The sequence below is a fragment of the Mauremys reevesii genome, linkage group 5 (assembly GCF_016161935.1).
Source record: "Mauremys reevesii isolate NIE-2019 linkage group 5, ASM1616193v1, whole genome shotgun sequence".
NCBI lineage: Eukaryota > Metazoa > Chordata > Testudines > Geoemydidae > Mauremys > Mauremys reevesii.
In genome coordinates this window covers 110,323,274-110,338,553 of record NC_052627.1, presented here as the reverse complement: position 1 = coordinate 110,338,553, position 15,280 = coordinate 110,323,274, and the positions used below count along the sequence as shown (strand labels likewise).

Genomic DNA, 15,280 nt, shown 5'->3' with positions numbered 1-15,280 from the left:
TAAGGAAATTTTGTATTTTCTTTTTCTTCATTCAGGGATTGTAGTAGTGGTAAGACTTGCTATTTTTATTTTAGAGTGACTTTTTTTAAACAAAAGGTGGAAGAATAACACAGGATGTAGTCAGAATTTATAAACAACACTGCTGAGAATGTAACAAAGCCTTTGTTAACTATCACACATAAAGCCAGTAAACAGTGAGCAGTATGTGAGTAGCTCTGTAATCCCATAAAAATACCAGGCTTACTCAACCGAGTTTGGAGGGGGGAAAAAAAACAAACAAACAAAAAAAAAAAAAACCCACTTTACTGACTCAAAATTCATTGCAGCAGTATTAAGTTTGGAGGGTCAATGTGTCATTCCTCTCTTGATTGTTAGACAAAAGAGCAGAATTAGAGTAAGTCGAACTTGAAATTCTAAATTTGTGAACTTCTATTTGAGTTTATGATGTTCTAAGAACAGTACTATAGATCAAGTACTTTTGTTGTGACTTCCCCCCCCCATACTAAGGCTTTCACTGTTTTCTCATGCTTCCATATCTGCAAATGCAATGTACTATAGAAAAGTCAGATGCATCATTTTTATTGCCCTATGAACTTATCAGTGTTAATGTCTCTTCATTTTGGTAGCTAAATTCTAAAATAAACCAAAAGCAGCATTGAATGTTGAAAAACATTTTAGCACTCAGTTAAGCAATTTTTTTAAAAAAAACCTCCAGTATTTAGAAAAAAAATATTTATTTCACATCCTGCATCCTCTCTGACAAACCAGTTTCTTAACTCACAATAGCTGTTACTATATTTAAGAGACAAAGATGCACAAGTGAAAAAAAGATATAAAGGAGTTCCAAACACCCAATAAATTTCACAGCCAATCACAGTGCAATGCATACACATTGCTTTTTACTAAATCGAGATTGCTCCTACTTATACACCAGCATATACAGGATGGAAGTATTCAAGTCATTACTAAGAGTTTAACTCTAAAAATTTCAGTTCACATTCAGATCACGAAAGGTAGATATAGAGATGTAGTAGATCAGAGAGACTTCACCTCCTGCAAGTGCAGAGTATAGTCTTCCAGTTCATCTTCTGCAAGGACTTGAGAAGATACTGTCACCTTGAGTGCATTGGCCTCGTTAACACTACAAAAGTAATTTTCCCTCTCTTGGTATTCACCCCTTCTTGTCAACTGTTGAGAATAGGCCAATTCCACCTTAAATGAACTGGCTTGTTAACACTGACCAACCGTAAGGCAACTCTCATCTTTTCATGTGCTATAATATATATATATTCTGCTTACTGTGTTTTTCACTCCATGCATCTGATGAAGTGGGGTTTAGCCCATGAAAGCTTATGCCCAAATAAATTTGTTAGTCTCTAAGGTGCCACAAGGATACCACGTTGTTTTTGTTATAAAACATTGATTATCGACCAAATTTGTCTTAATCAATGTCTGTGTTGACATAAAACTGTTACCCCTTTTGGCAGGCCGCGGGACTCCTCCAGTCGCAGTGTGGGGCCCCTCAGGGCTCGTCCTGTTACATGGAGGAGGGGTCTCCGGCATATGGGGGGCAGTGCCTCAGGCGGAAGGGGCACAGCCAGTGAGCTAGCCCCCCCAAAGCGGGAGTTCACCCGCCACCCATGGTGGTCTGTAGAGGAGCAGACTCACCCCTGCAGCGCCTCTTGCTGGTGACTTCCGGGAATTAGCTCGTTCCAGCTCCGGAGCGCCCTCTGCAGGCCGGTGATCCACCTGTCCTCTGTGTCCCTCCCAGGACCCTGGTGCCCCTTTACCTGGGGTGCTGCCCCCTGGTAGTAACCCCCCCAGTCTTAGGGTCTCCCCTCCCTGGGGAACCCCCACCCACTATTCTCACCTCGCCTCAGTCTAAGGCTACTGCCAGTCATCGTCTAGCCACACGCCCTGGGGCAGACTGCAATATCAGCCTACTCATCACTGGCAAGGTTGGGTTTGGACCTGCTGCCTTGGCCTACCCCTGGGCTGCCCTCTGCAACCCCCAGTACCCCTTGGCCTTCTGCTAGGCCGCAGCCTGGGGCTTTCCAGGCTGGAGCTTCCCAGCAACTCTGCCTTTTCCCAACCCTGCTTCACTCAGGCACCCTGTCTCTAGCTTCCTGCAGCCAGGCCCATCTCCCTCTACAGGCAGAGGAAGACTTCCTGGGCTTCTGGCTCACAGCCTCTTATAGGGGCCAGCTGGGCCTGATTGGGGCATGGCCACAGCTGAGCCTACTTTCCCCAATCAGCCCAGGCTTTTTGCCCCAGCCACAGCCCTCTCCCAGGACTGGTTTAAACCCTTCAGGGCAGGAGCAGGGTAACCACCCCGCTACATGGTCCCACTGGGATCTGTTCTTGAATCAATGCTATTCACTACCTTTTTTAATTATTTGGAAGAAAACAATATCATTGCTTGGAATATTTGCAAATGACACAAACATTGGTGGAGTGATAAATAATTATAAGGAAACATCCATTCTACAGAGTAATCTGGATCGTGTAGAAAACTGAATAATTTGAATACTGTGCATTTTAATACAGCCAAATACAAGGTCATACATCTAAGAACAAGGAGTGTAGATCACACTCAAAGGTAACAAGGGGTGGAGCATGCTTTCAGAAGTCTTAAAAGAGCAACACTCCAATGCAGAACCTACAGAATCCGAACTACCAAAAAAGAAAATCAACCTTCTGCTGGTAGCATCTGACTCAGATGATGAAAATGAACGTGCGTCAGTCTGCACTGCTTTGGATCATTATGAACTAGAACCTGTCATCAGCACGGATGCATGTCCTCTGGATTGAAGCCTGAAGGGACACATTAATCTTTAGCGCCTTTGGCATGTACTTATTTTGCATCGCTGGCAACAACAGCGCCATGCAAATGCCTGTTCTCACTTTCAGGTGACGTAAACAAGAAGCAGGCACCATTATCTCCTGCAAATGTAAGCAAACTTGTTTGTCTGAGCGTTTGGCTGAACAAGAAGTAGGACTGAGTGGTCTTGTAGGCTCTAAAGTTTTTACATTGTTTTACTTTTGAATGCAGTTATTATTTTGTACATAATTCTATATTTGTAAGATCAACTTTCATGATAAAGAGATTGTACTATAGTACTTGTATTAGTTGAATTGAATACTACTATTTCTTTTGTTTTTTACAGTGCAAATATTTGTAATAAAAAATAAATATAAAATGACCACTATGCACTTTGTATTCCGTGTTGTTACTGAAATCAATATATTTGATAATGTAGAAAACATCCAAAATTATTTAAATGGTATTTTATTATTGTTTAACAGCGCGATTAATCACACAATTAATTTTTAATTGCATGATTAATTGCGATTAATTTTTTTAACCGCTTGACAGCCCTAATATTTTTTGAGATGGGGCAACCAGAACTGAATGCAGTATTCAAGGTGTGGGCATACTATGGATTTACATAGTGGCATTATGATGCTTTCTGTCTTATCATCTATCCCTTTCCTAATGGTTCCTGACATTCTTTTAGCTTTTTTGACTGCCAGTTCACATTGAGCATATGTTCTCGGAGACCTATTCATAATGACTCCAAGATCTCTCTGTTGAGCCGTAACAGCTAATGTAGACCATGTCATTTTGTATATGTAGTCAGGATTATGTTTTCCAATGTAGATTACTTTGCATTTATCAGCATTGGATTTCATCTGCTATTTTGTTCTCCGGTCACTGAATTTTGTGAGATCCCTTTGTAACTACACAGTCAGCTTTGGGTTTAACTATCTTGAGTAATTTTGTATCATCTGCAAACTTTGCCAGCTCACTGCTTATCCCTTTTTCCAGATCATTGATGATCACTTATGATTTATTAATGTCCCTTTAACATGTCACTCTCCACTGCACCACACTCAATTTGTTGTCTGAGGTCAGCAAAGTTCAGAGGTGTGATCAGGTGGGTTCACCCCCAGCCCTGGAGAGGGGTGAGATGTCTGTGACAACTCTGCCTCTCCAGAAGCAGCCATTAGCTGCATACTCTGAGGTTCCACCACCTAGCCTAGTCCTTAGTGATTTCAGCTATTAGTGGTTTCACTGAGTAGTAGGGAATCTCACTGCTGCTGTCTGTTTTGTGCTGTCTTTCATTGCAACACTGTCCCTGTACCCGGTCTAAGGCTCAGGCCCCTAAACCAGTTTATCACCTTTTCAGCTCTAGTGATCACTGAGAAGAAACACAGACTCCTAACTGAGTCTAACTAGCTCTGTCGTTAGATATTGGACGGGAAGGATCAAATGGCATCTCAGATCTTTTAAACAGAGTCTGCCCCAGCAAGTAGGAACACCTGTGTGTCCCACCCCCGCCTTTGACTTTCACTTGGAGTTGGCATCAGTTACCAAGTGAGCATAGTAAGTACAATTCTGCTGCCTTCTAGTCCTACAATAAGGATAACCACATTTCATCACCCCTTTGTCCAAGACTAAAGTGAATGTTAATCCCAAAACAGCCACAATTAATCACTTTGGCCAACCAGGTCTGTTTGCTGATCTCCTAGGCAAAGTAGGTGTGTCTATGTAAATATGGTTTGCTCCTGAAGTCTTTTTCCCCAGTTCATCAATAGATGGCAGAAGAAAGCTCATGCAGACCCCTCTGGTTTACATCAATAAACTGGCAAGAGTTCAAAAAATAATGATTTGGGCACTGGAAAACTTGCCTTACAGTGAGAGACTAAAGAAGCACAATCTACTTAGCTTAATAAACAAAAGGTTGAGAAGTAACTTGATCACCATCTGCAAGTACCTACTTGAGGAGAAGATTTCTGATGATAAAGAGCTCTTTCATCTAGAAAACAGAGGCATAACATGATCCAATGGCTTGAAGCTGAACGTAGACGAATTCAGATAAGAAATAAGGTGCAATTTTTTGACAGTGAGAATGATTAACTTTTGCTATGGATGTACTGGATTCTCCATTACCTGAAGTATTTAATTCAAGACTAGCTGGCTTTCTAGAAGATATGCACTAGTTCAACTAGGAGTTATGGGCTTGATTCAGAAGTTACTGGATAATATTCTATGGTATGAGTTATGGTCAGACTGTTGGTCATAATTGTCCTTTCTAGCCTTAAAAATCTATGGATCTATAAAAGTGAGGCATGTTTATAGTTCACTCTAAGCACATTTTGGAAAATATTGCTTAAGATTTACCTTTATCATCTAACAGAGCCTTATTATTAAAGACTTACTGAATACTATTTTCATGTAAATTGGCTATTGTTGTACTTTTGACAACTGTCCTGGGGCCCACATATTTAAGGAACCCTAACTGTGATATAGGAGATGGAGAAATTAAATAGTTGATGTGCTAAGGTACTAGGCTACAAAGGACCTGCTGTAGGGACTAAAAAGCTGTCAAATCATTCCCTAGTGTCATATTTGCCTGAAAACCCAGTTGCATTTTATGAGAGATAATGTTCTACCAATTTTTAGCTATTTGGTATATTAGTTTATGATCCTCAGAGAGAAAAAACTTTATTTATTACCCTTTTATTAAACCCAACAGAAATGCAAACGTTGTAGAACAAGGACAATGTAATTTAAAGTGAATATTTTCATTAAACAGATATGTTTATTACTGTCTGGTTTCCTGAGAACCTGACAGCCTACTTGATATACACTGAATTCTCAGTGTTCTCATTGCCTTGATCCACTCTGTTTTAGTCCAGCACATGAATGAACTGAAGTATGGAGAGACAAAATAAATTCCCAGACAAAACCTTTGTTAAAGGGCTTGTCAACACAGAGAAATGTACATAAAAACTCTACCACCATAATTATGTTGCTATAGCTATACTGATAAAACTTCGCATGTGGACAATCTTATTCCAGTGTAATATATGACATAAGTTAAACTGGAAAAGGGCCCCCTCGTACACTGGAATAATAGTGTCCACCTGGGGAGTTATACAGTCAAACTATAGCAATGTAATTATACTGGTATAGCTCTGATGGTAAAAATCCCCTTGTAGACAAGTCGTTTAAAGTGATAAAGAGAGAGTGATTATTTCTTAGCCTTCAAATGTTTGTTGAGTTTTTCTCCTCCATAGTTACAACATACTAAACCAGGGATCGGCAACCTTTGGCACCGTGGCGGGCTGGGCTAGTTTGTTTACCTGCCACGTCCGCAGGTTCAACCGATCGTGGCTCCCACTGGCCGCAGTTTGCCATCCCAGGCCAATAGGGGCTGCGGGAAGCAGTGTGGGATGAGGGATGTGCTGGCTTCTGCTTCCCGCCGCCTCCATTGGCCTGGAGTGGCAAACCATGGCCAGTGGGAGCCGCGATCGGCCGAACCTGCGGACGCGGCAGGTAAACAAACCGGCCTGGCCCGCCAAGGTGCTTACCCTGGCAGGCCGCGGGCCATACGTTGCCGATCCCTGTACTAAATTATGGTAAAGCAGTCACAAAAAGCAATTTTTTAAAAATCTGGAAATTCAGGATTAAGGTTATGCAAACTAGTAATTTTGCCTGATGTCCTGCCAAATTACATACGATCCACTTGATGTACAATGACATCCATAATAACTATCACAATTACTCAAGAATTTTTTTCAAATGTATTGAGAAATTTTCAAGTTTTAAGTCATCTTCCCTTTATTCTCTGTGTGTAATAGACAAACTGTAGAATAGGTAATCTGTAAGTATTGCCTATAGACTTTGTTTTGAGAATGAGGTACTCTGTCTGGCATTGGGTAGGATGGAAATAGATGTTCAGGTCTCAAATCCACAATGAGAGGGAGAATGAGAGTATTAAAGTGGCCCTTGTGCTTTCCATACAGAGGATGGACAAGATTGGTCTGACTTTGTTCTGGTTCTGTCACCTTCAGCTTTTCAGTTTGAATGTGTGACCCATAACAATATTCAGAGTTAAATTTTCACTTAAAACCCAAACATGTTAATGTACGGAAATTAACAGTTATGGCATTCAAGCAACCTTAACTCTGATTTGTAGTGATACCATGCAGTCACCATGCGATTATGACGTAGTCATTTTAGTATTTGTAGTCACGGATTAAATTAAAATGATTTTTTTTAAATAGGTTTTTTGCATTGGTAGTTCTCTCATTCTGACACTACAGGACAGAATTAAGGTTGCTTTCATGTTTAACTTAGCATGTCTTACCTTCACTTGTTTGGATTTCTTTAAAGAGTAACCTTAATTTCCTGGGTTTGCAGTGCTTGCTTTTTTGGTATCTGCAACATCTGTAATGTTTTTTACCCTAAATTACTGATATTAATTCTCAAACTTTGCTACATTTTAACATAGAATTTTTTTTGTCTGGGAGTTTTTTTTATGGAGTTTTTTTTATGATTAAAAATTTTGTACACGAACACAAAACAAGAAACCCAAAAAAGAATACACTAATCAATATTTCTAAAAGTTTAAAGATATGTAATAATGAACAAATCATTTAAAAATATTTTAAAGGCAGTTGCTTAAAGCAGACAGACGGCATTGACCAGTTAAACTGGGTTTTCAGCCTCTTTGCATTATCAGAGCAGCACAAAAGCAGCCAAAGCGCACTGGTGAAACTGGCCCTTAATTTGCAATTGACTATTGGTTTAGAGATCTATGTCATGGAGACTGTATTATGTGAAAGGAGTGCTGGGGAGAGGCTGAAATCCCAACATCTCTGCATTTTAAGGAAGCCCTGTGCTTCTGCTTCAATTCTCCCAGCAGTGATGCCTAAATACACAGTGGAGCTGACACAATAGGGAGCCTTTTCAAACACTGGTGCCCAAGCCAATATGCAGCCATGGAATCTTTAAAGAGCAATGGCAGTTTAGTCAAATAATCTATCAGTGAGAATTCTTGATGTATGTCTAGTCTCCCTCATATCACTGAGTCATTATAACCAATAGAATCGTTCCATGAAAATTACCTGTAGAGGTGACTGGTTCAGTTATCTCTGATGTCACAATGGTATTACTTGAGTTACCTGAGCTGTTATCCAGACCCTAGAGGTAGCCTATATAATAACAATTAGATACAAAATCATTAATAACGCAGCTTAATTTCAACATAAATTTCCTCAAATATATATTTCAATTAATTTTAACTAAGTGAAAAGTTTGAAGAAAGTGTTATTTCATTTTTAAGATCATTTGGAAGAAAAACTAAAAGACTAAATTTCTTAAAGGACCAATTTTAAAATTAATTTTAAAACAAACTAATCAATGGATTTACTTGTAAATCTTCAGAAAATTAACTCTATACCCAGAGAGTAAATGCTGTAGCTATGGGGAGACTGTGGGTACATCTACACTACGGGATTATTCTGATTTTACATAAACCGGTTTTGTAAAACAGATTGTAAAAAGTCGAGTGCACGCGGCCACACTAAGCACATTAATTCGGCGGTGTGCGTCCATGTACCGAGGCTAGTGTCGATTTCCGGAGCGCTGCACTGTGGGTAGCTATCCTGTAGCTATCCCATAGTTCCCACAGTCTCCCCCGCCCATTGGAATTCTGGGTTGAGATCCCAATGCAAAAACAGTGTCGCGGGTGATTCTGGATAAATGTTGTCACTCAATCCTTCCTCCGGGAAAGCAACTGCAGACAATCATTTTGCGCCCTTGTTCCCTGGATTGCCCTGGCAGACGCCATAGCATGGCAATCATGGAGCCCGTTTTGCCTTTTGTCACTGTCACCGTATGTGTACTGGATGCTGCTGACAGATGTGGTACTGCACTGCTACACAGCAGCATTCATTTGCCTTTGCAAGATAGCAGAAATGGTTACCAGTCATATTGTACTGTCTACCATGCCATTGTAAATTGGCGATGAGATGATGGTTATCAGTCATTCTATACCGTCTGCTGCTATCATGGGTGCTCCTGGCTGGCCTCGCTGAGGTCGGCCGGGGGCGCATAGGCAAAAATGGGAATGTTTTGTCTAAAAATAGAGTCAGTCCTGCCAAGAATATGGGGCAAGTGTACTAGAGAACCAGAGAGCACAGCCGCTCCGTGTCAGAGCCCCAGAGATCCCGCAGAAATGATGAGCTGCATGCCATTCTAGGGGGTGCCCCTGCAACAGCCCCACCCATTGCTTCCCTCCTCCCCCAACCCTCCTGGGCTACCGTGGCAGTGTCCCCCCATTTGTGTGATGAAGTAATAAAGAATGCAGGAATAAGAAACACAGACTTTTTAGTGAGATAAAATGAGGGGGAGGAAGCCTCCAGCTGCTATGATAGTCCAGGAAGGACATTAAAGGGTAGGGGGGGAAAGGAGACCAGACTTCCGCTGCTATGATAGTCCAGGGAGTACAGAATCTTTTCTTTATACAAGATGGGGGGGGGTGATGGAGCTCAGCCCCCAGTTGCTATGATGAGGACGGTTACCAGCCGTTCTGTACCATCTGCTGGGAATGACCAGGAGTCATTCCTATTTTTACCCAGGCGCCCCCGCCCGACCTCACCGAGGCCAACCAGGAGCACTCACGGGATGATGACGAGAACGGATACCAGTCCTTCTGTACTGTACCGTCTGCCACCGGGGAGGAGAGAGGAGAGGATGCTGCTGTTTAGCTCTCCAGCACCCCGTCTACCAGCAGCATGCAGTAGACATAGGGTGACATTGAAAAAAGGTGAGAAATGATTTTTTTCCCTTTTCTTTCGGGGGGGGGGGGGTGAAGGGTGTAAATTGACGACATACACCCTGAAACACCCGGGAAAATGTTTTTGACCCTTCAGGCACTTGGAGCCCAGCCAAGAATGAAAATGCTTTTCGGAGACTGCGGGGACTGTGGGATAGCTGGAGTTCTCAGAACCCCCTCCCTCCCTCCATGAGCGCTGTTTGATTCTTTGGCTTTCCGTTATGCTTGTCACGCAGCACTGTGCTGAGTCCTTGCTGTGGCTTCTGGAGATTTTTTCAAATGCTTTGGCATTTCGTCTTCTGTAACGGAGCTGTGATAGAACAGATTTGCCTCCCCATACAGCGATCAGATCCAGTATCTCCCGTACGGTCCATGCTGGAGCTCTTTTTGGATTTGGGACTGCATCGCCACCTGTGCTGATCAGAGCTCCACGCTGGGCAAACAGGAAATGAAATTCAAAAGTTCGCGGGGCTTTTCCTGTCTACCTGGCCAGTGCATCTGAGTTCAGATTGCTGTTCAGAGCAGTCACAATGGTGCACTCTGGGATACCGCCCGGAGGCCAATACCGTCGATTTGCGGCCACACTAACCCTAATCCGATATGGTAATACCGATTTCAGCACTACTCCTCTCGTCGGGGAGGAGTACAGAAACCGGTTTAAAGAGCCCTTTATATCGATATAAAGGGCCTCATTGTGTGGATGGGTGCAGCGTTAAATCGGTTTAACGCTGCTAAAATCGGTTTAAACGCGTAGTGTAGACCAGGCTGTGCTGTCATTTATCCATAACAAAGAGGTTGAATCCCTCCTTTAAATGCAAAACAGATGTTACAGTTCTGCGGATGAAGCTGTACTTTCGCCCCTCTCTCGATATCTCTGTGAGTACCCTTTCCAAGTGACAGACCTATACCTGCACTCCTCTCATAATGGAATCCTGTGATTTGTTCCACTTTTAACCCTGACTGACGAGGCTACAACACCCCATTTACCAACCATATTCCCTCTTGCAGGCCCAACTGCATTAAAATCCTGCATAGACTTTCTTCAGGAGCTTGTGACCAGTATGAAGTTACAGTGACTCAGAACAGCCTCTTCACACAAAGCATTATCTATTTACCCACAGGAATATAAACAGAGAGGAAAAGGGTTAAAACAACAAAAGACCTACATGCATCCTCTCCTGCCTCAACTTAGCCTTTCCTTGCCAGTTTAAGTAGGCTCCACATTACCCAGGGGCCCCAGCTCTGGGGTTGAATGAGACAGGATTTACCCCTACAGCTTCTGCCCCTCTGCTGGTCTGGCCCTCCAATCAATGTATGTCTCCTCAGTTCACAGGAATTATTTTTTCCATTTCAAGGTTCCTTTGTTCAAGAGTTCCTTCACCAAGATCTGAGTTTTCCAGCAGAGCTCCTGAAAACTGGTTTACACATTTCTCCAGAAGGGCTTGGAGGGAGTCTCCCAACAGTAGATTCCTGGTATTGTCCATTTGAATTAGAGTCATTGAAGAATTCCTGGAGACCTATAGAGAACTTCAGCTGGAATTAAACCTTTGGGTTCCATAGAGCCAGCCACACCACAACACTCAATCAGAGATGCGTTATTTCTTCACTATGGAATTAAAACTTAATTATGGAGTCGCAACCACTTCATACTAATAGTAAATACTGGCAGATGTTTATGAATTGTACATAGAAAGTAAGATGGGAAAATATTGTGTTTGGACAATTGTGGGGTGGGAGGGCAGGAGACAAACTGTTGTTAGCCAGAGCTTGCAAAGAACAGGTTGCCATGTTGGTAGGTTTGTGGAGTAAGAATTGATGTTGGAAATCCATGGTGAAGCCCAACAAGATCTTGTTTCCCTCTTATGACAATAGCCCCATTTTATATGTCAGTCATGTGAGCAAAATAACCAATGGGATTGTAAAGGTTAACATTCAGGCAATTTTATACATACACTCACAAACTTTAAGTGCTACGAGTAAGCAGAAATTGACAGTGTCTATAATTTATAATGCCAACTTCTCAGACACGCTATATTGTCATGAAATATATTACACTGTTGCCAGAATTCCCATTTGGGATTGGGGCACATTGTGCTAGTCACTATATAAACACAGTCTCTTCCTCAAAGAGCTTACAATATATTTGCTTCACCAATGCTTTTGTTTTGTCTTGGAAGGATTAGATTTTTAATTGATAAATGTGGGTAAACGTCAATTTCACCATACATACCAACCATACACACCAACAAAAGGATTTTCATCAATAATAACTGAAATGTACACATAGGGAAGGTAAGAAAAGTGGTGCTTGAGAACTTATTACAGTTTGATTTAAGGATATTTACTTTGTATCCTTTGACAGGTGATGGTGACAACTTGTGTTTTAACAGTTATAAAGCTTCAACTTTTTGAATCTCAATGTAATTAAATAATTATTGTCTGACCCACCTCATAATTTTCCTGCAATTGTGCAAATTTAAATTGATGAAACTCCCTTACCTGGAGTTATTCTATCACTTTTTTTTAGTAGCTTAAACTTACATTACATCTACAGAGTTATAGCCAGATGAGATAGTCACCGTTTACACCTTTAAACAATCTATGCTGCAAATCTGTCAGCCTCCTGTTCCTCTGAATGTTTCATCTCAGCTAAAAATTATCAATGCACATGGATAAGAGCAGAGAGATATACTGCTAGCAGTAATGCTTTCCACAAGACAGGTTTTATGAACATTCATAGTATCTAGCTGTGACAAAGTCCTTGTTGTTCTTCCCAACCACACGCAGAACATTTTAGAGACAATAACAATTCCTTTAAGTTTCCCAAGCAAAAGCTCTACCCAAGTAAAATAAAAAAAATCTTAGGCTAAATCAAATTTGGTCTCAAACCTTACCTTTTCCCAGGAGCAGATTAACCATGAAACAAACCATAAGAACATAAGAACATAAGAACATAAGAAAGGCCGTACCGGGTCAGACCAAAGGTCCATCTAGCCCAGTATCTGTCTACCGACAGTGGCCAATGCCAGGTGCCCCTGAGGGAGTGAACCTAACAGGCAATGATCAAATGATCTCTCTCCTGCCATCCATCTCCATCCTCTGACGAACAGAGGCTAGGGACACCATTCTTACCCATCCTGGCTAATAGCCATTTATGGACTTAGCCACCATGAATTTATCCAGTCCCCTTTTAAACATTGTTATAGTCCTAGCCTTCACAACCTCCTCAGGTAAGGAGTTCCACAAGTTGACTGTGCGCTGCGTGAAGAAGAACTTCCTTTTATTTGTTTTAAACCTGCTGCCTATTAATTTCATTTGGTGACCCCTAGTTCTTGTATTATGTGAATAAGTAAATAACTTTTCCTTATCCACTTTCTCAACATCACTCATGATTTTATATACCTCTATCATGTCCCCCCTTAGTCTTCTCTTTTCCAAACTGAAGAGTCCTAGCCTCTTTAATCTTTCCTCATATGGGACCTTCTCTAAACCCTTAATCATTTTAGTTGCTCTTTTCTGAACCTTTTCTAGTGCTAGAATATCTTTTTTGAGGTGAGGAGACCACATCTGTACACAGTATTCGAGATGTGGGCGTACCATGGATTTATATAAGGGCAATAATATATTCTCAGTCTTATTCTCTATCCCCTTTTTAATGATTCCTAACATCCTGTTTGCTTTTTTGACCGCCTCTGCACACTGCGTGGACATCTTCAGAGAACTATCCACGATAACTCCAAGATCTTTTTCCTGACTCGTTGTAGCTAAATTAGCCCCCATCATGTTGTATGTATAGTTGGGGTTATTTTTTCCAATGTGCATTACTTTACATTTATCCACATTAAATTTCATTTGCCATTTTGTTGCCCAATCACTTAGTTTTGTGAGATCTTTTGAAGTTCTTCACAATCTGCTTTAGTCTTAACTATCTTGAGTAGTTTAGTATCATCTGCAAACTTTGCCACCTCACTGTTTACCTTTCTCCAGATCATTTATGAATAAATTGAATAGGATTGGTCCTAGGACTGACCCTTGGGGAACACCACTAGTTACCCCTCTCCATTCTGAAAATTTACCATTAATTCCTACCCTTTGTTCCCTGTCCTTTAACCAGTTCTCAATCCATGAAAGGACCTTTCCTTTTATCCCATGACAGCTTAATTTACGTAAGAGCCTTTGGTGAGGGCTTTGTCAAAGGCTTTCTGGAAATCTAAGTACACTATGTCCACGGATCCCCTTGTCCACATGTTTGTTGACCTTCAAAGAACTCTAATAGATTAGTAAGACACGATTTCCCTTTACAGAAACCATGTTGACTATTGCTCAAGAGTTTATGTTTTTCTATGTGTCTGACAATGTTATTCTTTACTATTGTTTCAACTAATTTGCCCGGTACCGACGTTAGACTTACCGGTCTGTAATTGCCGGATCACCCCTAGAGCCCTTTTTAAATATTGGCGTTACTTTAGCTAACTTCCAGTCATTGGGTACCGAAGCCAATTTAAAGGACAGGTTACAAACCTTAGTTAATAGTTCCGCAACTTCACATTTGAGTTCTTTCAGAACTCTTGGGTGAATGCCATCTGGTCCCGGTGACTTGTTAATGTTGAGTTTATCAATTAATTCCAAAACCTCCTCTACTGATACTTCTATCTGTGACAGTTCCTCAGATTTGTCACCTACAAAAGCCAGCTCAGGTTTGGGAATCTCCCTAACATCCTCAGCCGTGAAGACTGAGGCAAAGAATCCATTTAGTTTCTCCGCAATGACTTTATCATCTTTAAGTGCTCCTTTTGTATTTTCATCGTCAAGGGGCCCCACTGGTTGTTTAGCAGGCTTCCTGCTTCTGATGTACTTAAAAAACATTTTGTTATTACCTTTGGAGTTTTTGGCTAGCCGTTCTTCAAACTCCTCTTTGGCTTTTCTTATTACACTCTTGCACTTAAGTTGGCAGCGTTTGTGCTCCTTTCTATTTGCCTCACTAGGATTTGACTTCCACTTTTTAAAGGAAGTCTTTTTATCTTTCACTGCTTCTTTTACCATGTGGTAGCAGCGGGCCCCAAATGACAGGGTGACTCCCAAAATGCAGGACAAATATCTGACAACCTGCCCCAGAGTCCCAGCTAGCGGTGCAGCAGGGCTCAGGAAGGCAGGCTGCCTGCATGCCGTGGCCAGTGGCCCCACGCCACTCCTGGAAGCGGCCGGCTGCTGGTACATCTCTGTGTGCCTCTGGTAGGTCGGGGGAGGCAGCTCCGCATGCTTCCCCAACCCCAGGCAGCACACGGAGACCCACAGTGGGTGTGCAGAGACATGCCAGCAGCGCAGCAGGGCTAAGGCGGGTCCCTGCCCACTCTGCCTCCCTTCCTCCACACCGCTTCGCTCCCAGAAGCGGCTGGCATGTCCCTGCAGCCCCTGGGGGGTGGGGTCTCCATGCATTGCCCCCGCCCCGAGCGCCAACTCCACAGCTTCCATTGGACAGGATCTGCGGCCAATGGGAGCTGCAGGGGTGGTGCCTGTGGGCAGCAGTGCGCAGAGACCCCCTGACACCCTCCCCCCCGCCTAGGAGCTGCTGCCAGAGGGCGGGGTGTGCTGGTCGCTTTGGGAGCTGCATCAACCAAGGTATGCGCTGCCCCCCTGCCCTTTCCCGCCCT

At 42.3% G+C, this 15,280-nt stretch overlaps 1 long non-coding RNA gene across 2 annotated transcripts in view; it reads right to left on the bottom strand.

Annotated features, from left to right (window-relative positions):
- LOC120405982 overlaps positions 1 to 15,280 on the bottom strand; it is a 66,818-nt gene that overhangs the window by 44,485 nt on the left and 7,053 nt on the right. Inside the window, exons 2-4 of one of the 2 annotated variants that reach the window (XR_005599028.1) lie at positions 7,918 to 8,004; positions 7,158 to 7,237; positions 4,783 to 4,820 (exon numbers count right to left, since the gene is read on the bottom strand). This is a non-coding gene — a long non-coding RNA (uncharacterized LOC120405982). The remainder of the gene's footprint in view (positions 1 to 4,782; positions 4,821 to 7,157; positions 7,238 to 7,917; positions 8,005 to 15,280) is intronic. The other variant, XR_005599027.1, reaches the window with a different exon arrangement.